The sequence below is a fragment of the Meles meles genome, chromosome 19 (assembly GCF_922984935.1).
Source record: "Meles meles chromosome 19, mMelMel3.1 paternal haplotype, whole genome shotgun sequence".
NCBI classification, from domain to species: domain Eukaryota; kingdom Metazoa; phylum Chordata; class Mammalia; order Carnivora; family Mustelidae; genus Meles; species Meles meles.
In genome coordinates, this window is record NC_060084.1 from 45,357,794 (window position 1) to 45,384,316 (window position 26,523).

The following is a 26,523-nucleotide window of genomic DNA, read 5'->3' on the forward strand; positions in this document are numbered from 1 at the left end:
GTGGGCGGCGAGGGGGGAAAGCCCCGGATGTTCGTTGGGGATTTAACATGGCGGCGGCAGTGGCCGCGGTGGCGGCGGCGCAAGAGAGCTGAGGGCGGTGTGAGCGTTTGGAATTCCCGGTCAAGCAGCTAGGCCTCGAGCGACTGCAGCGCCGAGCCGGTAGGATTACAGGTCTGGCCAGGGGATTGGGGAGGGCCGGGCGACGGCGGTGGGAGAGCGTTCACGCAAGTAGGGGGCGGGGCCGGTGGGGTCAAAGTTCACTCGAAGAGGGAAGGGTCGCCTCGGAGAGGTCAGGGGTCAGTGCTGCTGGGGATGGTGGTGTAGAGGAGATCCGGAGGTCAAACTAGCGAAGGGGGGCGTGGCGAAGGGGACCACAAAGTTCGGAATTTGAAGTGGGGCCCGTTCGAGGGGGTCGGGGCGAGTGTCAGAAAATGGGGGTCAAAATTAATCATTTGAAGGGAGGGTGCGCTTCCTAGAGTCAGAGATCGCAACCGTGGGGGCGGTGGTTTGGAGGTTTACCAACGGCAGCCCGCGGAGCAGATGCATGAGATTTGGGGGTGGGGGAGTACCTTTTGAAGGGATCAGATGTGGGGCGTGTCCAAAGGGGGCAAAGGTCCCAATCTGACAGCTGTTGTACCTGAGGGGTCAATAGTTAAAACCCTAGCGGGAGGCTTTGCTGCGGAACGCTGGAGGGATGCCCAAGAGAGAGATCAAGGGTGCTTCCTGGCTGGGCAAAGGGGAGCCCTCTCCCACAAATGGTGAAAATAATGGCAAACACTCATAAATCAGTATGTGTCAGGTCAGTTCAATGCTTTACATATATTTAATGCTCATTGCAACCTTATGCGGTTGGCCCAGGATTATCTAATGAGTAAGTTGTGGGGTTGGGAGTCAGACTCGAGTTCTGGTCCCAGAGACGTACTATGCTCTACTGCCCCTCAAATAATCACAATTCTGGCTAATATATAATGAGGTCTAACGCTGCACTCAGCGCACTCGTTTCATTATACCACAAGTTTGTGAAGTGGGTACTGGGTAGACCCACTTCACAGACAGGAAAACTGAGGCTCAGGTCCATCTGCAGAGTAACACGGGCAGTTTCAAAGCTGGGTCTGATGGATTCCCAAGCTTCTAATCTCCAGTTGTTAGACTGAAGATCTGTTCCTGGAAGCAGGGGCCTGGGCAAGGCCGAGCCACTCCCTGGACTGGAATGGATTGTCTTTGGGCTCCATGGAAGGGTGTGATCTGGGAAGAGAAGTTCTCATGGACGGATGGGAATAGGGTATTTGTGGGTGGCCCAGAGTCCAAGTGAGTCTGATGGGCTTGTGACTGGGAGGGGTGTCCCTGAGTGGGATCCAGTACAAAGCCCAGTGTTCTCTGTACTTAAGACCCCAGTCTCTCCTGGTGGTCCCAGATTGCTCCCACCTCATTTCCTACGGCTCTCCTTGTCCCTTCTCAAGCTCCAGCCCCACCAGCCTGTTTGCTGTTCTTCAAGTCTGCAGGCATATGCCACCCTCTAGGTCTTTGACCTTCCCGTTGCCTCTGCCTGGAATCCTCTCCCTGGCCCCAGCCCCGTACTCACGGTCCCCCACGGGCAGCACTTCTAGCATCACCTGCCTCTCACTGTCCCTCACACACTCCTTATCTCCCTGTCTGGTTTTCTCCCCACACTCTTGTGCTTACCTTGTTTGTCAGGGCACCATGTGTTGTCTGCCTCCCCCCACCCCAAGAATGCGGGTCCCATATGGCAGGAATTTCTCCATGTTATTTCTTCCCCGAATCCCCCCTGGAGCACTGTGGGGCCAGTGGAGGGTGTTTGGTGGTTGAATGTTGGACACTGGGCTGGGCGCTGAGACTCCGGGCAGCAGACAAGCCACAGAACTGCCAGGCCTCCAGGGGCTCTTGGTGTCCCTTGGTGGGAGCAGATTGGAACCAGACCCCAGCCAGTGATTCACAGCTACATATGGACCTGGCCTTGGGGGTGGGGAGGGCCCGGGGAGCCGGGGCTGAAAGGTAGCTGCCCCTATCGGTGGGGCAGCGCTAGGGACTGGTTCAGACTCAGCTCCGTCACTCCCGGGTGGCGTGACCATGGGCCAGTTGCTTTACTTCCTGGGCCTCCGTTTCTTCCTCTGCAAAATGGATATGACAGTGACCACCTCATGGGATGGCCGGGAGGGCGCAAAGCAGAAAGCGCATAACTCCAGACCTGGTCCCACTCTGTGCTATGTCGGCATTAGTACTGCAGCCTGGGGAAGACCTCAGAGATGGAGGAAGGCCCCTCTCCACCTGCCTCCTGGCTCTCCCAAGCTGCCACGCCACCCCCTTCCGCCTCTGGCAGGGTCACCGGGTGGGCACACTGCCAGGCAGTTCTGTGAGGGCGGCCCAGCCTCCTCTCCTCATGGTGCCAGCTTGCTCAGCATCCTGGGCTTGGCGCAGATAAGGACAGCTAGGGCTTTGCCATCGGAGACCCGAACTCAGGTCCCTGCCCTGTCCCCAGCCGTGGGACCTCCGGCAAGTGCTTTCTTACTTGCCACTTTTGTTCCCTTAGGATACATTTTATATCGGGCGAAAAGTAAAGCTTTCAATGAACAGAACCCCCCCACGCCTCCAGCATCTGGCCTGGGATGGGACTCGGGCGAATAGTGTTCAAGGTCCCGCTCCCTGCCTGCTTGCCCTGGTGCTGGATTTGGATTTGGTGTGTCTGTCTCTCTGCAGGCCTTCCTACCGTTACGACCTCTGAATTCATTCACAGATGATGGATCCACAGCTCTCAGTCCCGGCTCCCTGCTGCTGTAAAACTTTCAAAACTGCTCCAGCCCAGGCCTGCTAGGGAGCTTCTGACTTGGTCGGGGGTGGGGCGGGCCTCAGTGCATGGTTCGTGGTTCTCGGGGCCAGCCAGGCGGGACCACCGCTGTTCTACATTTTGACGGCTGATGGAAGTGGTGTCTTGGGAGACGACTTGCTCTTTTCCGCTCAGCATTCAAGTTTGCATTTCTCTGTGCGAGGACGTGTGTGTAGCTCTAGGATTCGATGTCTCTGCTGTGAGTATGTCTTCTTGTGCTTGTGCCACATAGGACTTACTGGTCACCTGTTGGTGGACATTGGGATGGTTTCCCATTGGGACACTGTGACAATGCCACATTGAACATTCTAGAGCGTGTCTCCTTGTATACTGTGGCCAGAGTCTGTCTTGGGCATGTGGCTCACTGTGGACATGCTGGGCCTTCCAGATTGTTCTCCTAGGCAGCGGTACCAGTCTGCTGTCCCACAAGGCTCCAGGGCTCCCCTCACTCCATGTCCCACTTTGAGACAAATCCGTAGGCCTTGCTGAAGTGGTATACTCAGCCACTGGTGGGCTTATGGCCCCTCTGGACTGGCTGGAAACGAATGGGAAGAAGGTTCACATGTTGGGCTTGGCGGGGACCTGACACCCACAGAGCCCCCACACCCAGGCTTTTGCCCTCAAGGACATGTAGGACAGTGACCACAGCTTTGACCCAGCTTTCCTTGGGACGCATCTCTCAGGGCTGATAGTGGGTAAGGAAACTGTACTGACTTGAACCATGTACCAAGGCCTGACCCACCCCTGACCAAGTCAGAAGCTCCCTGGTGGGCCTGGGCTTGAACCTCCTCAGGAAGGGGGCGGGAAGGAGGTGGAATGTGGAAAGGGAGGGGCAGAGTCTTGTTATACTCTTTTCGTGCGTGACTGCGGGTCCCATGGATGACCCACACAGCCCCAGCCCTGCCTGCATGGATTTTAGTATACAAAGGCGACAGACCCGTCCTGAGACAATGACAGCCCAGCAGTGAGCCAACCTAAGAAAAAAGGTGGAAAGAATGGAGCAGGTAGTGGGTATGGGAAGTGCAAAGGTCCTGAGGTCGAGTTGAGTTGGGATGGTCAAGTACTATCAAGGAGGCCCGTGCGGCAGAGTAGGTAGCGAGGTCGGGAAGGTGAGGAAGATGTGGCAGATAGGCCAAAGGCTGACAGGCCTAGGTAAGGAGCGTGGATTGCGTTTCGTGTATAATGGGGAGTCGCTGGAAGGCTTTCAGCAACATCTAGTTTTCCTTTCATAAGGATCACCCATGTTGCCATGCGGGGAGCGGATCATGGGGGCAACAGCAGGGAGACCCACAGGGAGGCTGCTCCAGCAGTCCAAGCAGGAGACGAAGGTGGATAGGATGAGGGGGACAGTGATGGAAAACGGATCTGTGTGCTGCCGAGATTGTGAGGTCTTAACCGATAGATTTTTTTTTTTAAGATTTTATTATTTTTATTTGAGAGAGAACATGCATGCATGTACATGGGGGTGAGGGGCAGAAGGAGAGAGAGCATCTCAAGCAGGCTCCATTCCAGTGCAGAGCCCAGCAGTGGGGCTTGACCTCACAACCCTGAGATCATGACCTGAGCCACAATCAGGAGTGGGACGCTTAACCAGCTGAGCCACCCAGGCTCTTTACCTGTATTAACCCATTTGATCTCCACAACGACCTACAAGGTGGGTACTGTTGTTATCCCCATTTCAGAGATGAGAAAACTTGAGACCCACAGAAGTATGTGACACGTCTAAGGTTACACAGCAGGCGAGCAGGAGAGGTAGGACTTAAACTCCAGGCTTTCAGACTCGAGTCACGGCCTGTGGTGGTTGACCTGCAGTGATTTGGAAATGGTTTGGATAAGACAAGGCCACTTCCTGTCCAGTTGGTTCTGACCCAGGCTCCTCTTTTAGATGGAAGCTCCTTGGAGGTCTGGTCAACCTGGGGTGTTTTGGGCACTGGGTCCCTCCCTCCCTCCGGGCCCCCCCACAACCCCTTCACTTTCTTCTCCACAGCCTCACTCCTCCTTGTCCGGCTGGCTCACAGTGAACCAGACTTCCTGGCCAGACGCCGGTCGGGGTGTCCCCAGCAGCTGTTTGTCCCATCACCCCAGCCAGGAGGCCACAGATGCTGCCAGCAGGAAGCAGCCTCCTTCCAAGTCACAGCCGGGGAAATGGGACCCTTCCCGCCCCCGCCACCCTTTCCGGGGCTGGGGCTTGTTTTCTGCCAGATGCCTGGGCCCAGAGGAAGGTGTGTGTGTGTGGGAGGGGGAGCAAGGAGGGTCAGAGGGGACCTTTCCCAGGTCCCAGGGGGAGCCGGCAATGGCAGATGTGACGGAAGCCACTGCTCCCAGCAGCCTGTCTCTCGGGGCCCTCTGGTCCTGCCCTGCCTTCCCCCGGGTGCTGCCGCCATGCTCAGGCACAGTGGTGACTTCTCTGCAGGGGCCACGCAGCATGTCCCCGACCCGCTAGCTGGGGTCCATGGGGAAGAGCCAGAGCCTCGGTGGGCTCACATTCCTCACCTGTTAACTGGGCCATCTGGAGGATCTTAGATCGTGCGGGGTAGAGCTCCCCGATTCGCCGGGCACACAGTAAGCTTGTGGTAACAATTTAATAATTCAACAATTTTAACAATTTCCGTTTTCTCGTGCCATATCCCCTCTGGGCTGCAACCTCTCCTTCGCCAGCTCCCAGCCTCTAGTGATACTGTACTCACCCGCGGCTCACGGCCCGCCAGGTGCCGGCTGAGTGCCCCGTGAGCATCAGCTCGGCGGCTCTACCCAGAGACCCTGAGGAGGAGGTGTTATTAACCTCATTTCTCTTTCCCAGCGTTTTCATTTCAGGAAGGCACATTTTTTGCTCTGTGCATGTGCATACCTAGTCCCCTAAATAATAATTGCGCACAGCACAGAAGGGTAGTATCCAGTGACAAGGACATTCCTTCCCCAAGACAGCCGTTGTTCCTGGCCTCTCTTCTCTGTTTGTCCCCACGCTCTGCCCCCTTTTATTTCTACCCAGATGGAGCCTGACTTCCCGTGTTTGCACCTTGGGTTTGCCGGCCACGTAAGGTTCTCCCGGCGGGGAAGTGGAGCATCTTCCGTGGTGTGGAAAGCCCCCTGGGCTTCCTTTCCCCGGAGCTGGCCATCTGTGGGACTTGTACTTGCCCCAAGAAGGGGAAACCAGGGAATGGGCTGGAAGCCCCTCAGCAAATAAGGGGCAGATCCAGGCCTGGTACCCAGGCCCGCAGGGCTCCAGTCTGGGGTTTCTAACCTGTGTGACACCGTGGAGGCCGCGCCCTGGGCTCTGGAGCCAGCTGTGTGGCTCCAGACCAGTCAGGTCACTGCTCTGTGCTCTGGTGTCCTCCGTCCAGGGATGGAGATGCTAACCGTGCCTCCTCAGGGTGGTTTTGAGGCAAAATGCATAGTAAGGGCTGACGCTCTTTGCCTTATTTTGTGTCATCGCTTTTAACAGGCCACCTCCTGTGAGCCAACTGCTCAGACCCTCCCGGCACCCCAGAATGTAGCTGTTACTATGATTCCTCTTTCATGGGGGGTGGGATTACGACCCTGGGAGACTTGCCTGGGGTCACTCCCTCTGCCATTCCCAAACTAGCCTGAGGAATTAGAAGGCTCTCCCTCCCCTTGCCACCACCATTGTCTTCCTTCCGGGCTTTGGTGGGGAGCACCTGACAGGTGGGGGCGTCAGGGCGGGGTCAGGACAGAGCGCTCCCTGGCCCCAACCCCAGGTGGCCGGCGTGGCCCTGGAAACTCCCGATAAAGGGGCATTGTGCTTCCAGCGGGCTTCCCCAGGCTGGTTTCAGCCACTCCCACAGGATGGGAAGGGCCCTCCTCCCGCTCCCCTCCTGCCCTCCCTTCGCACTCTGCTTTCAGTCCTGTCCTAGTGAGGAATGGGAGAAGGGAAGGCAGGGCTGTTTTGCATATCTCCGCTAGGGTGGACCCCCAGGCACTTCTGCCTCCTCTCTCCCTAGAGTCCCCTCCTCTGCGGCCCACCAGGGCCTCCGCAGCCTGGTCCTTCCGAGAATCTTCCATGGCAGCCTGCCCTCCCTCCCCCATGATCTGACTCTGAGATGCCTTGTTGTGTATATATGGTTGTGTACGTTGATGATCCTTCTACTTTTAAACCTTTAAAAGTGTAACGTGCCTCTGGAAATGGGCCTAAGTGCATTGTTTGTCGGTTTAACATCAGTGTGCAATGAACAAACACCTCGCCACGCTTAGGGGAAGAGCGAACACTGCACCCTGGGAGCTGCATCCCCCCTCCCCCGACACCGTCTTGATCTCGGCCTCAGTAGTGATCATGACCCTGACCTTGGGGGTCACCGTGTTCCTGCCTTTCTGGAGAGTCCCTGCCAGGCATGCATCCCTGAATTACAGAATACCACCTTGCCTGCTTTTGAACTTCACAGAAATGGCTGCCTTCTTTGATCTCTGGTCTGTGGGGTCCAACCATGTGGTTGAGCGTGTCCATAGTCTGTCCCCACTCGTTGCTATGTACTCTTCTAGTGTGAAAACAACCCAGAGCTGATCTCTCTGTCTCCTGCTGTGTGGGTGTCAGTGTCCTTGAATGTCCGCCCCGGGGCGTGCATGGAAACATTTCTCCAGGGAAGCTGGGACAGGGGGTGCACGGGTGGCCCTTTGTGAGCTCTATCAGGCAGGACACCGACTCCTCTTGTCCTCTTCCTTTGCAGCCACCATGTCAGGAAAGTCACCTGTTCTACCTGCAGAGCTCCTCCAGTGGCAGCTGCTGCTTAAGCCAGCCTCCTGTCTGTCCCGCCTGGACTGCCTCCCCACTCCCCCCCCCCCCCCCCCCCCCCGTTGCCTTCCCCCACACACACCCGCAGTCTGTCCTCACATGAAGCCAGAGGGAGCTGGGGTCAGATGGCATTACTGCCCTGCTGGGACCCTCCTGTCGCTTCATCTCCCTCAGGGTTGGGTCATGAGATCCTGGCCCAGCTTTCCTGCCAGCTTCCCCTCCTCTCCTGCCGTGCTGTTCTTGGAACATTCCAGGCTAGGGCCTGCCTCAGGGCCTTTGGTTCATGCTACCTGCTCTGGGACTGGTCACTCTCCCTTATCCACCTTCCCGGGCTTGATTTTCTTTGTGGCTCTTACCATTGCTACTTACATTATGATTTGTGGGTCAGTTGGCTTCTTGTGGTTCCTGCCCCTCACAACTTGGCTTCATGGGGTGGTGGGTAGGGGGGACCCTTACTGTATCCCTTGCTATAACCTCAGCTTGATCTATATGCTCGGGGGTGACCCAGTAAACACTGGCAGACTGAACGTGATGGGGAGGGGGCATAAATGAGCCCGTGGTAAGCCCTGAGTGTGGCTGCCGCGGTGCATGGTGGGGGCCTGCCCTGAGTGAGGAGGAATGCCACTGGAAGGGTGAGCAGGAGTTGGCTGAGGGAGGGGAGGGGTGGGGAGAGCACAGGAGCCTCTGCAGAACTAAAGGGTAGCTAGCATCGCCCTCGACTCTGTGGTTCTGTGGTCTGGATTTGAACACAGACAGCCACTTGGGACCTCTCCACGTCTTGCTTGTCCTTCTCTAGAATCGAGGCCACTCCGGTGTTCTAGGGCATCTCTGAAGCTCTGCTCCTAACATACTTACACCAGGGCCTGCGGTATAAACATGAACGTGATTGTTTTCGTTTTTCTCCTACATACGCTCCAGAGTGCCTGGCCGTTCGTGGCCTCCGGGGACACAGCGGTTGGTGGGTAAACAGATCCAGTTGCTACCCATTTGGTGTCTGTCTCCTGGACTCTCGGCCTTCTGGGGCATCCCTGCTCCGAGGAAGGGGAAGACCTGAAATGACCTTGGGTCTGGGGAGTGATTATTCCTCAGGCTGATTAGTAGGGAAAACTAATGGAAGGTTTGTACCTTGCCAGGCCCAGTGCCCCGCATAGTGCTCCCCTGTGTCTGCCCAGTCCCACATGGGATCCCAGAATGGGGCTCTGAGCATTCAGCCCATTTCACAGACGGGGAACGGTGGCACCCGTGGTGAGTGGTGAGTGCTAGCCGGGCCTGGTGAGAGCAGATCTGGCCGGATCTCCTCAGGATGCCATTTGCATTTCGCTGGTGGCCGGTTGGTCACTGTCATGTGGAACAGCTTTTCCCCTGTCTTCCTGGAACATCTGGAGCTCCTCCCCAAGATGAGAGCCCATTCAAGTCACTTGCCTATTTCCCATCGGGCTGTCTGCATTTTTACTTGTTACTTCTTCGAGTTAAATCCTAGGTTCTGCATGAGAGCCTTTGTTTCGAAGTTGCTGTCATTCTCCCTGTCTGCTGCTCGTCTTTTCAGTTCCTTTATGGTGGCTTTTGATGAACAGAAGCACTTAATTTTAATGTGGTCAAATATATCACTCATATCCTGTAGAGGTTTATAATTCTGCCTCTCACCTTTCTTTGTTCTAGAATTGTGTGTGTGGTGTGAGGTAGACATCCAATTTCATATTTGTCACCTGGATCCCCAGTCATCCAAGGACCATGTACTGCAAACAGACTGACTTTTCTCCGTGGCCACCTTTATCATAGATCCCATGTCTGTGTAAGTGGGTCTAGTGCCGGATGCCCCATCCGTTTCTCTTGCTCTTCCGGTGTGTTCCGCGTACTACCACCCGCTTTCACTTCTGTCCTTGGTAAGAAGCTTTGATCTTGGGGCGAGCAAGCACTCCTGCTTGTTCTTCTTCCTGAGCGTCCTGGCCATTCTTCGCTCTTTCAGTTCTACTTCAACATTAGACGTGCATCTCGTCACGCGCCCAGACGCGACGCAACACTGAGTCTTCAGTCGATGGACGTGGTGTCCCAGTCGATGGACATGGTCCATCTCTCCATTTATTTGCCTTCTCTGATGTCTCCGGAGAGTGCCACACTTTTCCAGCATCCTCCTTGCCCACTTCTTGGTGACTTAGTGGCTTTATTCTGAGGTAGTTTGTGACGTGGCCGGGGGCCTTCTCTTCTCATGAGGTGCCTTGTACCCTGGGTTGCCTTTGCTGGGTGAGGCTCACATGAGGGGCAGGAGCCCCCCGCCCTCCCCCCCAACTCTGCTTCCTCCCTGGCACCACTCCTAGTCCCTAGCAGAGGGTGGGCAGGGTGCCCAGAGAGGAGGTTGTAATTTTCCTGAATGATTTCAAGGGCTAATTAAAGGTTTTCCTTGACTAATCAGCTTACGGTTTAATTATCGGGGAATAGGCTCAGGGCTGCGGGAAGCACTCTGGTGGGGTCTCCCCACAGCGTAGCAGGGAGGAGCCAGGGCCAGGCCCTACCCCGCGGGGGTGGCAGGACCTGGGCATCCCCTGGCACTTCCCAGTGGGCCAGCTGGTGTTCTCCATCCCCGTGAAAGAAGAAGGGTAGAGGGCAGCATGTGTGGCCGGAGTCAGTGCATGCAGGATGGGGGCCCCTTCTCTGCTTGAAGTCCTCCTGTGTTCCCCACTGCCTGGGGAAAGGACCCAAACCTGGTTCCTCCCCTGCTGGACCTGGCCCTGCCCTGGTCTGTTTGCACTTTAGTCTCGCTGACCTTTAAGTGCTCTCCTCTCATGTTTCCGTCTTGACCTAAGGGTCACCTCCTCTGGGAAGCCGCCTTGGGTCACGCCTGCCCACCAGGGCAGGTGGTAAGCTCTGCGGGCTCCTTGTGGGCTGTCAGGGTCACTCACTCCACCACTGATAAGTACTCAGTGAAGAGGACCCCTGGGCAGGGCCCTGTGGTCCAGCATTTGAGGTGGGGAGGACCCAAGAAAAGAAGAGAAGGGGTTCAGGACTGGCACTTGGAGGAAAAGGCTGGGAGTGGAGATTCAGGACTGGGAGACCTCAGCCGGCTGATTGATGCCTTCCCAGGGGAGGCTTCCGCCTGGACCAGACACAGGATGGGCTCCTGGGAGTTTGCAGAGGGGGAGGGGACCCAGAGATGGCTGTGCCAGGCCCGGGCCTCATTCCTTGGATTCCTCAGCAGGCCCCAGACTCCTGGTGGCGGTGGAGGAGGGTGGGTAGGTGGAGGGGCCCCTGCCCCTCCCCATGGTGGGGACCGCCATATGGTACCCTAAGCCTAGACCATTTGAAGCCCAGTCTCTGGCTGTGGGGCCTGAGCATTGATCGAGGGTTTTGGGTTTTGGGGTTTTTTTTAGGCTCCCTGTGTGACTAGCTGGGATGAGAGCCCCTGGCCTCCAAAACCAGCATATGCATTCACTTTCACAATGCTTGGGGTACTTTTCGAGGCTTCTGACATAGCGTGACTGAGCCACGTCACCCCCACAAGGGCACAGTGGCATTGCAGACAAGGCAGCTGGGGCCCAGAAGCTTCCAGGGGCCGCACAGCCTCTGCCGCTGTTCTTTCTGCCACCCCTGGGTCCTCCAGCCTCCTGGTGGGCCGGCCGCCGTCTCTGTCTCTCTCCTCTCCTCCTCTCTCTCTCCATGTCTCCGCCTTTTGTCTCTCTCCCTTTTTCCCCTGCCCTCAACTTCTGCTTCTCTCCTGTTCTCCCCAGCCCCACTTCCCCTGTTAGCCAGGATCCCGCTGCAGCCACAGAAGGGGATGGTTCCTACAGGCCCAGGAGGGTGGGGGGATGCCCGTGTCACCTTGCCAGCCTCTCTCGCTTCTCCTGGCACTTGGAGTGGGGGCGGGGGCACACCTCCCGCTGACATTTGGGGTCACAGGGGCCAGCTTTGCGACCTCAAGGGAGGACTGTCCACGCAGGCAGACCCTGACATGACAGATCCTGTGACCCAAGATCCTTCCGTGGGCCCAAAAGTCTGCTGGCGTCATCTGTGACTGGTCACCATCTCAGGCTCCCATGGGGGTGGCCGAGGGTTTAATCTTGGCGGAGGCGCACTCTGAGATGTGAATATTGCGTTGCTGGAGCCGATACTGTGGGAACGAGGGGGAGTGAGGCCGGGGCTCCTGGTCGTCCCCGCTCGCCCGGCTCACTGGCCTCTCCCACACCCGCTCGCGGACAAAGGCTGCCCATCGGGGCCTCTCCAGCTCTGACAGAGCGCCTTCTCTGACCTCGGGCCAGGCCCGGGGCTCCACATTTCTCAACATTGGTTCCCACGGGTTCCTGCCGCCTCCCGGGGTTGCTGGGAGGAATGAGTGAGTCAGTGGCGTGTGTGACGCTCAGCACAATGCTGCCATCATTATGTCATTATGGTCACCTTGACCGTGATCACTGTTCGTTATTAGAGGCAGGACCCGTGTTCGGATTCAGTAACCAGGATTCACCCTGTGAGTGATCCATAACTCTTCGCTGTTAGAATTAGGTCACATTTCCTTTCACAAAATGTTGAAAACGTTTGTATAAATGGAACTGTTCATTCATGCTTGGGAGAATGGTCTCATGCCTTCCCCACGTCTCTGTCCCCGTCCCCATCCCCATCACTGTCCCCAGTGTCCCGCAGTCAGCACCGGTGACCAGGCTTTTTTGTCTGTAACCCATGCCCCACCTCCCTGATTATTTCAGAACAATTCCCATACATCATGTACTTGAGCCGTGAATTTTTCAGATTTTTCTTTAAGAGATTAAAGTCTAAGAAAACAAACCCCACAATACTGTTGTCACGGGAAAGAAAGAATTAGTGATTCTTTAAGATCCTCACGTTTCCCCAGTTGTCTTACCATCTTTTTTCAGCGTGCTTGTTTGATTTGGAATCCAGACAAGGTCTCTGCCGGGCGTTCCCATAAGTCTTCTGTAGGATTTCTTGTGTCTGTTTTTCTGTGTGCTTGCTGCTTGCCTTGTGTACCCGCCAAAGACCCTCATACTTTATCCCCTTGACTTTTCCACCGTCAGGATCCAGGCAGTGAATCCTTGTGGTGTCATCCAGCTTGTTCCTCTGTCTCCCCGTGTTTCCTATAAACAGGGACTCAGGTCTGGAATCTTGATCATATTCACGTGCTGTTTCTTTTATGGGTGGTGCTGTGTGTATGAACCTCAGGTCAACATTAGCATCTGGGTCACCTTTGAAATAAATGTAGGCGGTTCCTGGCTGGCTCTGTCGGTGGAGCATGCAACTCTTGCTCTTGGGGTTGTGAGTTTGGGCCCCACGTGGGGTGTCGAGATTACTGAAAAAAACAAATAAAATGTAAAGTAAGATCAAATAAGGTAAATTCCATTAAATTTTAAAAATCCAGTAGGTGGGAAAAAATGCTTCCCTTGCTTGCGGTCAGACTGGTACGGGACTGAGCAGCAGGGGCTTGAGGACCGAGGGTTGGGAACTGTGGGGGCGCCTGGGAGGCATGGGTGGAGTGTCAGCCTCCAGCTTCCAAGAACCATCTGTTGTAGGAGTACATGGCTTTGGGCCTGCTTTGCTGAGATCGTGGGCCCTCAGCCACGAGCCCCCCCTGCCCCCCGGCCACCCCATCCTTGACTCCAGCGGCTTCAGCTGGCCTGGTGGTTATCCTGCGGGACAGAGCTGCTCTCCTGCCCAGGCTGTGTCTTTGGCCAGCGGAGCTGCCCTGGGGAGCTTTCCCCTGCCCCACCCACTTCCCCCTCCAGACAGTGATGGGGGCAGCACCTCCCTCTGAGGGCTGTGGTCAGGACTCCAGCGGACGGACGGAGACCGGACAGAAGAGGGCGTGATGAGTGGCGTGCGCTGTTCCTCCACATTTAGCATTAAGCCTCTTTTGACCTCCACTCCACCCCTTTCCCCTCCTAGCCTCCATCCTGGCCACGCTGGCCGCTTGCACATTCTGGCACGTGTCAGGCCTGCTTCAGTCCTTGGGCCTTTGCCGCGGCCCTTCCCTCTGCCCTGATCGTGCTTCCCTGGCTCGCCACGCAGCTTCCTCACGGCCCTCTGCTCTGACTCCAGCATCATACCCCTCGGGGCATGAGAGAACCTCTCTGTTCTCTCCCTCTGGTTGCACACCCTTCTGTTGACTTGTGTATTGTCCCATCTCCCCCACGGGAATGTCAGCTCTGAGAAGGAGCCACTGTCTCCTTTACTGATCTGTCCCTGGTGCCTAAAACCATGCCTGGCACACAGCGAGCGCAGAATATAGTCCTGGAGCGTGTGGACTAGCGGGACAGGAACATGGTTAAGTGAGCGGACTTGGGCCCAGGTCCGACCTACCACGGACTCCTGGCTCCAATACACACTGTGTGACCTGGGGCCAGCACCTGCCCTCGCTGAGCCTTGGTCTCCTCCCCTGCCACATGGGGGTGTTCACAGCCCCCTGCTCGCTGCCTTGTTTGGTGCCAGCACGGTGCCCGCACAGAACACTTTGTAGCTGGTCTCGCCACTGACCTGTGTCTCCAGCGTCTGGCCCAGCCGAGCCAGCCAGGGCCCGCCCCTATCATGGGGACACTTTAAATCTTAAATAACTCCTCCTTATTTAAATCTTAAATAACTCCTGGCTGCTGGGGCCCCAGGGCAGGTCGGGGCAGGGACACCATGGATGGGTATGTTCCTGTGGCTAGACAGGCTCCTTGAGGAGTGTGGTTCCCGCAGGACACAACGGCTCCCAGGATGTGGAGAGGCATGGGGCTGTGGCCACGTCGGAGGGCTCCAGGGCTGCCTGCTTCCAGGCCTCCATCTCCCTGGCAGGAGACGGGCCGAGAGCTGCAAGCGGCCAAAGAGGACTGCTGTTCTGATGGTGGTAGCAGTTCACAGCTCTCGGCAGTGCGTGTGTGCATGTGTGTGCATGTGTGTGCATGCGTGTGCATGCGTGTGTGCGTGCATGTGTGTATGTGTGTGCTGAGAGATAGGGCTCAAAAGAGAGAGAGACTGAAGGTAGAGACAAAGCTCCCAGCTGTCAGAACTGCTGCCCCTGGTGTTTGCTACAAGTGTCAAGTAGGACACAAGTGGAGAATGTATGTAACTCCCCGTTGAATTTCATGAATGATTATCACGATCAAGCATATACCCATCTAATAACCACCCAGATCAAGAAGACAGGCATCGCCAGCACCTCAAAAGCCCCCTACTTGTGCTCTTCCCAGCCTTGGCAAATAAATTCAGCGCTCCCTTTTTTCCATTTAATTGTCGCCTCTATTTTGGTGACTCATGAGAGATGTCCAGTGCCCCCAGGGGGACAGAGAGTCACCTGACAGACCCCACCTTAGAGGCTTTGACCAGCTGCGGATCCCTCCTTATGCACTCTGCCCAGCGGCGGGAGAAAACATTCCTGCCCTGGTTAGAGCCCTCGGTGCCCATCTGCAGGTGTGCATGCCTCCCCCCTGCCCCCGCCCCCGCACTTCCCTAAACTAGCTCCCACCTTGCTCAGCTTTTGATGGTACCAGACCAGGAGCACTTGGCTGTCATTCGCTCTGTTTTTCTCTCAAGGTTTCTCCAGGTGGATAATAGAGCCTGAAGTCCCGTGCCCGTAGGAATGTTTCCCCTGCATGGGTCAGAGCCACATCCCCCAGCAGCCAGATGAAAGCAGCCCAGCCCTGATGGGGTATCAGAAGGGCACTCTGGGGGGTCAAAACCACCGCCTCACGTGACAGTGGGCATTTTCTGTCTGATAGAGGGCATTGCTGGCTTCCCCGGTCGCCAAAAGGGATTCAGTCACAGGCCCTTGACACATAAGGGTTCCTCCCCGAGCACCTGTAAGGGATAAAGGGGGCTCTGATATCATCCCGGGTCTGCCTGTCCCTCCACGTGGGAATGGGTGGGGGCTGGGGGCCAGATGATCTCTTTCTGGCCTGCCCCCTGGACCCCTCTGCTTCCCCTCTTAGCCAGGCTCATCTGGCCTTTCATGGAGAGGCCCTCCGGGATGGAGAGTACTTGCAAAGACTCTGTATACGGAGGCCTGGGTCTGCTTCCCTGCTCTGCCACCTGCTAGCTGGGTGACCTTTGGCATGTGGTGGCTTCCCGCTGTAGGCCTCAGTTTCCCCACGATAAGTGGGATTGAATAAAGGTTATTTCATTCACGTAGAGCACTTAAAAGAGAGTGGCACTTAGAAACCTCATCATGAGTGCTAGCTGTGGATATTACTGTCCTTACTGCCATTCACTCATTCATTCATCTGCCTCCAGCCCTGTCCCAGCAAAGGGCTGGTGACGTGCCATGCTCTTCCCTCATGGAACTTGCGGTCCAGTGGTGAAGATAGACAGACACAGTACCAGTGGTGACAGCCCAGAGCAACTTCAGGGGGACCATAGACCACTGTCATGGCTGTGGTGGAGGAAGCCCAGAGGACTGGGCCTTGGAAATCAGGGAAGCCTTCCTGGAAGAGGAGACAGCTGAGCCCAAGGCAGAAAGAGGAGCAAGAGTCAGTGTATGGAATAGTGTTCCAGGGAGAGGGAATAGAGTGTTCAAAGACTAAAAAGTGGGAAAGGGTCTGGCGTATTTCATAAATTACTACTATTTTAAGTGAAACTTCTTATTTCGAGATAACTGTAGATTTACTGGCGGTTTTAAGAAATAACGCAGAGAATGCCCCTATTTCCCCCATGGTAACATCTTGAAAAACTCTAGTTAGTCTGAGACCGCAACTTGGATAACGAAATTGATATAGTCAGAACTATATCAACTACAGAACATTCCATCACAAGGATCCTTCCCAATGCCTTTTTATAGCCACATCCCCTCCCTGGCATGTCCCCAACTCCCAGCAACCACTCCCCGTTTTCATAATCCTGAATGTCAAGAATATGATGTGTTATGGAATAGTTTTCACAACCATAATGTGAAGAACTATAACAATAAGAATTTAAGATATAAAATAAAGCATATAAAGTTTAACATTTGGAAAAAAATGGTATTAAATGGAGGCTTTTTTTTTTTTAAAGATTTTATTTATTTATTTGACAGAGAGAGATCACAAGTAGGCAGAGAGGCAGGCAGAGAGAGGAGGAAGCAGGCTCCCTGCGGAGCAGAGAGCCTGATGCGGGGCTCGATCCCAGGACCCTGAGGTCATGACCTGAGCCGAAGGCAGCGGCTTAATCCACTGAGCCACCCAGGCGCCCCCCCCCCCTTTTTTTTTTAATACATATACTCAGCTTCATTCTTTGGAGATTTCATCCAGGTCATTGCCTGATTCAATAGTTCGGTCCTTTTTTCTTGCTGAGTAGTATTCTGTGGTATGGGTGTACCACAGTCTAACCATTCACCGGTTGAAGGACATCTGGGCTAGCTCCCTCTGGGGTGCAGTGCAGATAAAGCTGCCATAAACAGTTGTGTACAGGTGTTTGTGCAAATATAACTTTTTGTTTCTCTGAGACGAATAACCAGAAATGCAGTTGTTGGTGTAGAGAAATTGCCAGACCGTTCAGCTCTACCATTTTACATCCTCCGCAGCAGCAAGCAGATGAGCCAGTTTCCCTGCACCATCACCAGCATTTGGTGTTGCCACTGTTTTTGATTTTAAGCTGTTCGACTGGGCGTGTAATGATAACTCATTGTGGCTTTAACTTCCACGTTTCTCATGGCCCGTGATGCCTCCCATCCTTTTCATGGGCCCATCTGCCATCTGGGCATCATCTTTGGTGAATGCCTCCTCATGTCTTCTGACTGTTTTCTCCCTGGATTTTTAGGGGTTTTTACCATGGAATTTTAAGAGTTCCTTCTTTCTTCCAGATACTAGTCCTTTGTTAGATAAGTTTGAAAATATTGTTTCCCCAATCCATAGCGCTCCCCCCTTCTTGTGGACTTCTGCAGAGCAAAAAAAAATCTAATTTCGATGGGGCCTGCATTACTAATTTTTCCTTTTATGGATCTTTTGGTATCAAGTCAAACAACTCCGTGCCTAGCCTTAGACCTGGACGTTTGGTTTGGTTGGTTGCTTTCAGAAGATTTTTTAGTTCTGTATTTGGTTCTGTGCCTCCATCATAAGTTCATGTTGATACAAAGTGTGCGGTTTAAGATCAAGGTCTGTTTGGGAGCGTGTGGATAGTCATGGTTCCAGCGCTCTGGAAAACGCTCTGCAAAATGCTCCTTCCTCCATCCAGTTGCTGAAACCTTTTTTTTCTTTTTTTCTTTCTTTTTTTTTTTTTTTTTTTGGCCAAACGTAAGTTACCACAATGAGATAACACTTCATACCTACCAGGATGGCTGTTCCCTCAAAAAGGGAAAATCACAGATATTGCTGGCGGCCTCCTGCATCGTGGGCGGACACCTAAGCCGGTGAAGCCGCTGTGGAAAATAGGCTGGTAGTTGTTCAAACGGTTCAGTACAGAACTACCCGATCACCTAGCAGTCCTCCTCCCGGGTGTACCTCCAGGCGCATCGAAAGCAGAGACCTGGACAGACCCTCGTACCGGCATTCGTGTTGCGTTATTCACTAGCTAAGAAGTGGAAGGAACCCAGGTGGATGGGATGTGACAGACACGGCGGAGCATCATTCAGCCCCAGAAATGAATGGGCTTTTGAAAAAATGCTACAGTATGGGGTGGACCTTGACAGCGTTATACCTGGCAAAATAAGCCAGACAGAGGAGAGATGTTCGTAAGCCCTCACTTAACGTGAGATGGCTAGAATAGCGAAGTGCACAGAGTCCAGAGAACAGAGGTTGGGGCGGGGCAGGGAGAGGGGGTGGGATTGCTGGGAGCAGGAGGGAATGGGGAGCCATTGTTCAGTGGCTGCAAGGTTTTTGTCGGGGATGCTGAAAAAGTCCCGGGTGTAGATGGTGATGTGCACGACCCCACGGCTGTCTTTAATGCCACTGAATTAGGTGCTTTACTGATGATCAAGATGATAAATATTCTGTATGTTTTACCACAAAGAAGAAAAATCGGTGTTTTTAAAACCAGCGCGTCTATCTGTGGGGGTCTGTGGGCTCTCTCTTCTGCTCGCTGACCCGCGTGTTTACCCATACTGTGTTGTTCCTGTGGCTGGTTGGGGGGCAGGTGACACCTCCACCTTCTTCTGTTCCTGAACGGAGCTGTTCTAGGGCCCGGGGGCCTGTCATTTTTGGAGTTCCTCGCAGGCTCCCTCGTGTGGCAGGTGGGGCGTTTCAGGGTCACCCCCTGCACCTGCCTCGTTCTCAGCCCCCGTATCTGATTCATTGACAAGTATTGCTTTTTCTTGGCAGACAGAGCTCCTGTCTGTCCCCCACCCCCCTCTCTGTCCTGCTGTCCTGGCCGCTGTCGTCATTTGCCGGGAGCAGTGCTGCCTCCTGTCACGACTTGTCCCTGCACCCACTCAAGCCACCTTGATCTGGTCCTCTGCGGACAGGACAGCCAGAGTTGTATATCCAAGTGCAGCTGTGTCCTGGCCCCTTGGCTGGCTCCTGCGGGTCTCTGGCCTGGATCCCCCACACCCTCGTCCCTCCAGCCAGCCTTTCTCTGCTGGGACTTCCATTTCATTGGTGGGATCCTTGACTAGAGGCCCCGCCAGGCAGGGATGGAGCTGCACCCGCCCGGCCCTGGGGGCATTTGGTGGCGGAGCATTGGAGTTTCTGTGGACAGTATGGGGGAGGGGTGGTAGAAAAGGTTGCATGCCTCGGGCACCCAGGACCCAGGGAAGGGAAGGTGAAGAAATGAGCCCGGAGAGGCAGGGAGAACTTGGGGAGTGGGGTTCCCTGGAGAGGAGATGGCTTGAGCTGTGCGGGCCCTGGTAGGGTTTCAGCAGGAGAGGGACATCAGTTGGATTTTACAAAGGTCTCCCTGGCCCCTGGAGGAAACTCGGCTTTGTGAAGGCACTTGGCAGGCAAGGACGGCCTGGGCAGGGAGGCCAAGGGGCTGGGGTGGGGGTGAGGCAGGCAGCCCTCACATGGGCAGCTTGGCAGTCACCATCCTGGCCCCAGCAAGGCCTTCTGGGCCCGTGGCCCATGGCCGCGCTGGCCCACCTGTGAGGTGACATCTGCGCACAGGTATCCCGGTCGTGCCATTTGTGAGAGCACAAGGCTGGAAGCCACCTAGCTGGCCCTGTGGGGACCGGCTCCAGGCACAGTCGCCCCTTCACAGCACTGCTCAAGCAGCACCACAGCGCTTTCAGAGACAGAGTAGGCTTGGAAAATCACTAAGATGTAGATACTTTTTTCTTTGCCTTTAACATTGTAATTTTTTTTAAGATTTTATTTATTTATTTGACACACAGAGAGAGATCACAAGTAGGCAGAGAGACAGGCAGAGAGAGAGAGGAGGGAAGCAGGCTCCCCACTGAGCAGAGAGCCCGATGCGGGGCTTGATCCCAGGACCCTGGGATCATGACCTGAGTCAAAGGCAGAGGCTTAACCCACTGAGCCACCCAGGCACCCCCTGTAATTTTAAACTGTTAACATGCACGTTGAGTATAAAGCATGAATGTGCAGCATGACTGGCTACTCTTGAGAGAAAACCCACCCAGCCGCCTACCCCCAGGTGAAGAAGCAGGGGTGCCAACCCCCCCAGACCTTCCCCCCGCAGGCCCCCCCCCCCCGACTCCGGAGGCCCCCACTGCCTTGCGCTTCCCCTTGGTCTTGCCAGCTCTGTTCGCAGCCCCAAACAGTATGTTTCATTTCGTCTAGCCTTGAGTTTTTTCTAAACAAGTCACAAGACGTATCCTTTCACATTTTGCTGCTTCCGTTTTGGTTTCATTTACCTGTAGCTATCGGTCGTCTATTCTCACTGTCATGCACTATTCGGGGGAGCCAGGAGATCCCCGATCATGATCATCGTCCGTCCACCTCAGACCAGCACTTGGCTCGTTTCCAGTCTCTCTGGCTGATTCAGCCCGAGCTGCAGAAACGTCCCCATGCATGTCCCGGAGGCAAGCAGGCTGGTTCCTTCGGCTCCATACCCAGGGGGGCGCTTTTCTAGGTCCAAGGGAGTGTGCCTGGGAGAGCATTCCCGAGGTCCCCAGTGTGTGTCTTCCCCTCTACTGGAGGCTGCCAGGCTCCTCCCAAGGCAGGGGTGGGGGAGCCAAGGATTGTTTTTGGAGAAAAGCAAGGTCAGAATAGTGTGCGTGGTGTGCTGCCATTTATGTTCTTTTTTTTTTTAAGATTTTATTTATTTATTTGATAGGCAGAGATCTCAGGTAGGCAGAGAGAGAGAGGAGGAAGCAGGCTCCCTGCTGAGCAGAGAGCCCGATGCGGGGGCTTGGTCCCAGGACCCTGAGATCATGACCTGAGCGGAAGGCAGAGGCTTTAACCCACTGAGCCACCCAGGCGCCCCTGCCATTTATGTTCTTAAAAGAGGTGTGCGAACGTGTTTGTGCACACACACCCACGCACACGCACGTGTAAGCTCTCTCGGAAAGGAAAGAGGGGAGAGATGGAGCCCAGATGTAGCAGCTTGTTAATAGTTGAGAAGCCAAGTGACCAGCTTTACTTGGGTTATTGGTTTAGTCTTGGTTTGGGGGTATGTTTACAAAGTTTCATAACTGTGTCTGTTCCGGTGTGAGATGATCCTAGGGCAGGCTCTCCTCGCTCCTGAAGCCTGGCCCCCAGGAGCACCCCTCACTTGTTTCCACTTCGACTTCTAGGGAAAGGGTACTTCCTCCTCTCCCCCTCCCCCATCCCTCCCCTTGGGACTTGGTTTTCCTTGGCTCAAAACTGCCCAATCCTGACTGCCTCCCCAGCCAGAGCCCAAACCTGCCTGTCCGGTTTGGGAAGGTCTGGGGGCTCACTCACTTGGCTCCTGTGCTGGTGGTTTGCCTGACCAGTGCTCCCCCCCTACCCCAGAGAGGAGGGAGTGGACTGGGATTTAGGAATTCTGGGGTCTCCTAGACCTGCCCTGCTTTAGCCGCAGGCCCAGCCTAGGCCTGGCTGGGAGCCCCTGGTTGGATGGGCAGGTGGAAGGCAGGAGGAGGATTTCCGGGACCTTGGAGCCAGGGCTCCCAGGTCCCAGTGATAAAGTCCTCAGGGAGTTGGCTGCGGTGGGAGTGGTCTTGGTGGAGGTGCCAGAGCGAGAGAGGGGGAAGGACACAGGCGTCTTTATCCACCTGCCTGCCTGGGCCACTTGCTGCTTCTCACGGGCTCACCGTCGACTGGGCACCTGTCCTGGGCCGCCTGTGAGAACTTGAGAACCTGGTCCCTGCCGCTCACAGGAGTTCTGTCTAGTTTGCTCACTTCTGAACTGTCAGGGCCTCCCAGTGGGCTCGCCCTGCAGGTGCTAGAAGTTCAGGAAATATGTGACCAAACGGGGGAGCCGGACATCAGGAGGGCTCAGCCCTGGGATGGAGTCTAGAGGAGGTACCAGACCCAGCCTGGTGTTAGGGAGGGCTTTCTGGAGGAGAGGGTGCCTGAGGCAGACCCTGAAGGATGACTGGTGATGAACCAGGCAGCCCCACCCCTGCCTCCCAAGTCCCCATCAGGGGCAAGACAGACAAGTACAACCCAGGGAGCCCTGACCTGGGCCCAGAAAGACTTTGCCGAGGAATTAAGATCTGGAGGGGGAGGGACGTGTGAGGCAAAGGGGCGGCGGGGTGTGCACACCCCTTCTAGATGACTCCTGTCTGAGCATCTTTTTCCTCTGTCTGGAATGGGGGTTCTGGGCAGGCTAGCCTCATGCTCAGAGCAACTGCATGGGAAGCCTGGTGCCAGACCCCCCTTGCGGGGTGCCTTGGGCAAGTCTCTGGACCTCTCTGGGCCTCAGTTTCCCCCATTGTAAAATGAGCCTGTTAAAACACCTGTCCCTTAAAGGCCCTGCTGGGGGGAAATGGCTTAAAGCGTGTCAGTGCTGAGAGCAGGGCCTGGCCCAGGGAAAGTTCTTTGCGGAGTTGGGCCCTGCACTTTCAGGTCAGTTGCATCCTGGCATGGCTGGCAAGACAGAGCCAGCCCTCCCCAACTTTCTTCCTCCCCGTTTCCACCATTCACCAGTCACACTTTCACATCTGGAGATGGCTGTGTCTGGGGTCCACTGTGACCTGCCTCGCGTCTAATGAGAGAGTGGGATGGAGTGGGGAGAGACCCCCTTCATGCACCCTCTTGGGGTTCTGGCTGGAATTACCGGGTGGGGGGCCAATCCGGCAAGCTCCAGCTCTCCAACCACCCAGCCTCATCAGAGAGCCCCCCAGCCCCCTCCCTCTGTCCAGCCCCCCCCAGCCCCAGCTGTCATTTCAAACCTGGCCGCCCTGCCAGCCACTCTTAGCCACTCAGCCCCGCCCCGTGTGGTGTGGCCCCTGCTGTCCTGGCTTCTGGTGCCAAGTCTGGCCCTGGGGGTGCCTGGGTGCTGGTGGGAGACGGACCCTGTTAGAGCAAGGGCTGAGTTTCGTGTGCCCTGCTTCTGTGTCCCTGCCCAGCCCTTCCCTCTGCCAGGGCAGTGGTGGCTCCGTGGCTCAGGCTTTCCGGGCTCAGCCCCTCCTTCCCTCTGTTCCACCCTCCGCCCTCGCCCTCCATGGACGGGAGCCACAGGCAGCCCAACTCCTGCCAGGGCAGGGCCAAGGCACCACCCACAGCCAGGGAGGCCAGAGTGCGGGGCCAGCCAGCTCCCCTAGGTGGGTGGCTCGCCTCCAGGGCCAGGGGAGCCCCTTGCTCCCCATTCCTGCCCTGCCAGCTGGAAGCCTGTCCGTCCACTGCCCTCTCCCACTGACGGTGGCCCCAGGACCAGGGAGGAGGATGGCGGAGGTGAGCTGACCCTGGCCTCGGCAGGGCGGAGGGGGGAGGAGGGAAGGAGAGGGGAGGGCTGCCGGTGGGAGGGTGTCAGCCTATGCTCGGGGACCACCCCTTTCTTGGTCAGGGCCAGGCGCGAGGTCGCTGTGTTTCCGTGTGTTCCCAGGCAGGTGTTTTGTCTGCTGGCACTTACCACGTGCCTCCATACAGGCCCCTGAGCGCCTCCAGGGGAGCTCAGTCCTGGGGTCTGGTTCTACGGGGGGTGACTCAGAGGGGCTGTGCCTCACTGGGTCACCCTGGATGACCCAGGAGTTGGTGGTGGATGTGCCGGGGTCTGTTGTGGGGTCTCCTTTCCCCTATGTGCGGATCTAGGTGTGTGGGTCTCGTGGTCTAACACTGTGGCTCAGGGAGTGTAGCCGGTGTGTGGGGGGGGTCCTTTCCAGGCATGTCGGGTGGTTAGGGAGCGTCTGGGGTTGGCTCTATGTACGCGTGGGCCTGCGTTCTGAGCTGGTAGCTGGTGTGTATCATGTATATTGCCAGTGTGTGTTGCGGGTCTCTTTCAGGAGTCCCAGCATCTCTTGGGGGGGCGGGTATGTGGGTCTTTACACCATTTGTAGAGGGGTCCTGGGTCCACGGCTTCTTCAGGAACCCTGCTGTGGGCCACCTGATTGTTCTGGCCTTTCTATTGGGAGAGGTTCCTCTGAGCCAGGCCCCTCTTTCTGACTGCTTCACCAGCATTCTCGCACTGAGGCCATAAGGCTCCGGCGGGCTCTGCTGGGGCTGGTATTCCAGAGGCAGGACCTAGGGCTCAGTTTGGGATGTCCTTTTCTGGGCCAAGGCTGCTGTGTGGCTGCGGTGGCTTCTCTTGCTTCAGAGTTGAGGACTCCTCTGTGTCTGTGTGTCTGTGTGTCCGTGTGTCTGTGTGTGGAGCAGGGAGTTGCATGGCGGAGGAGGGCTATGCCTCTTTCCTGTTACCCCCCGCCTTCCTGCCCTGCTTTGGGAAGAATGAATGGAGTCTGATCTGATTTTCCTGGTCCCTGGGGGCTCGCCCACACTCTCAGGTTTGTTGTGGCATCCATCCCTACCCTGGGCACCTCTGGGGGGTGACGGACGCCAACAGTGCCCTTTGTGTCTGTGTCCTGTTGCGCCTGGCCGTGTGGGGAGGAGGCACCTGAGCCCGGGGCTGCCGGACTTGCCACCCGGCCTCCCTGGGGACTCGGAGCACCAGCCCGGCTGGCTCCAGGAAATACCTTTTCTTCATTTAGCCACACTGTCTGAGCTGCGCCCCACCCCTTGTTGGGCAGGGCTGGGGACACAGGGTGGCTGGGATGGCCCCGGGCACTACCCTCTCCGGGACTCGCAGACAGCACAGCCCGTTCTGCTCTGATTGAAGCCCTGAGAAAGTAAGACATCAAAGACTGTAAGGCCGGACCCTTGCACTGGGCAGGAGAGAAGTGTGCGCGGCACCCTCTTCTGGTTTTCTGTTTCTGCCCTTGTGCATTCAGCAGCAGCAGCAGCAATGGCCACGGTAGTGCCGGCAGAGTAACTGTAGCGAGGACCCGCTTGGTGGCAGCACATCTCTCTCCTGAGTCCTTGCCCTGGCGGGGTCTGTGCAAAGGCCCGGTGCAGAGAGATGGTACGCATCTGGCCAGAACACGAAGAGCACGGCTGCTCCTCACGCCCCAGACTGCCAACGCCAGCTCCTTCCCACAAGGCCAGGGTGACCCGTGGATTTGTGTCATCCTGTGGGATTTCACACGTTACGGGGACCAGTGGATTTCCAGCAGCATCTCTTGCCACGTGACTTGCCCCTTGCCTGTAGCCACAGTGGGCTGCCATGTCCTCATATTTCCAGCTGAGGCAGTGTGGCTGGGTGGGCCTCCCCGGGGTGGGGTGCACCCAGGAATAGGATCAGTGGGGGGCACCTCTTGTGGCATTTGGAGCATAGGCCAGCTTATTCACAGAGAGCCAGATTTGGTCTCTCAGGACTGGGACCGGTTCCTGCTTAGGCATGAAAGTCCGACTTCCAGGCAGTGTGGGATGGGCGCTGGGGATGTCTGTCCGCCCTCGCCCTCACCTCCCTTGCCTCTTCCTCCTCAGGGTCCAGACTGCTCACTTGGCCGTGGCATCGTTCATTTGTGCCACAAACACTTGCTGAGTGTCTACTGCTCTAGATGCCAAGGATGCAGCAAGAAAGACAAGGGCTCCAGCTATCAGAGAGCCTTTGCTGGGGGCCAGAGAGAAGAGGGGACCCACGGTCTGCATTTATGTGATGTCAGATGGTAATAAAGGCCACAGAGAGGTATAAAGTGGGGGTGCAGATTTTGTCAGGATCCACGAAAGACCTCTCTAACGAGGTTTTATTTCTTAGAGGTTTTTATTTATTTATTTGAGAGAGAGCGCACGCACAGAGGGAGAAGGAGAAGCAGACTCCCCGCTCTGCATGGAGCCTGATGCAGGTTTGATCCCAAGACCCCAAGATCATGACCCGAGCCAAAGGCAGACACTTAACCTACTAAGCCACCCAGGTGCTCCTCTAGGAAGGTTTTATTTGCACAAAGACCCAAATATCAGAAAGGGGTGAGCCATGCAGCTCTGGGCAGAGGAAGTAGTAGGTGCAAAGGCCCTGAGGCTGGAACAAGCTTGAGGTGTCCACGACTTAAAGTGCAGGAGGCCAGCGCAGGTGTAGTGAAGTGAGAGGAGGGGTGGGGTCCTGAGGTTGGTGGAGTGCAGCTGGGCAGGGCCTTGGTAGGGCTCAGTGGGGAGCTTTATCTCAGTCTGAAGCCCTGGAACAACTTTGTTTAGTGTTGCTTCTGGTTCCCTCCTAACCAAGGCAGCCTTGCTGATCTTGGTTCTGATCATTGACAGTAGAGTTGTCTCTGCCCTTGTTCTTGTCCCATGAACTTCTGGGGTCCTTCATCTGGAGCACAGGCCTTGGCTGGTGCTGGGGCTGCCGGCAAACTGGGAGTGGAGGGGGCAGCGACAAGGCCTTTGCGGCTCAGCACGGGTGCTTTGGTGACCTGGTGCTGGGCAGCCCTGGGCAGTGAATTCCCCTCTCTGGGCCCTGTTGTTCTGGTTTGGGAAACAGGAAGGAAGAGGACTCTCCCACCCAACCCAGTCACCTAAGAATAGTTGGTAGGGCTCAGGGTGGCCTGGTCTACACGTCTGGCCTGCAGCTGGGCTGGAGTTGGCACCAAAGCACACCCCCCCACACACACACACACCCCAACCGGCGCTGAGCCACTGACTTCGTGGGAAGCGTGAGGCACACTCATCACTGCGGATGCATCAGGGGA

At 56.1% G+C, this 26,523-nt stretch overlaps 1 protein-coding gene across 3 annotated transcripts in view; it reads left to right on the forward strand.

Moving 5' to 3' along the window:
- The window catches only part of PAK4 (p21 (RAC1) activated kinase 4), a 42,603-nt gene continuing 16,080 nt past the window's right edge, over positions 1 to 26,523 (forward strand). Inside the window, exon 1 of one of the 3 annotated variants that reach the window (XM_045988487.1) lies at positions 1 to 171. The gene's annotated coding sequence lies outside the window, so the exon portion shown is untranslated. Of the gene's footprint in view, positions 172 to 23,021; positions 23,243 to 26,523 lie in introns of those variants that run through there. The other 2 variants (XM_045988485.1, XM_045988486.1) reach the window with 2 other exon arrangements.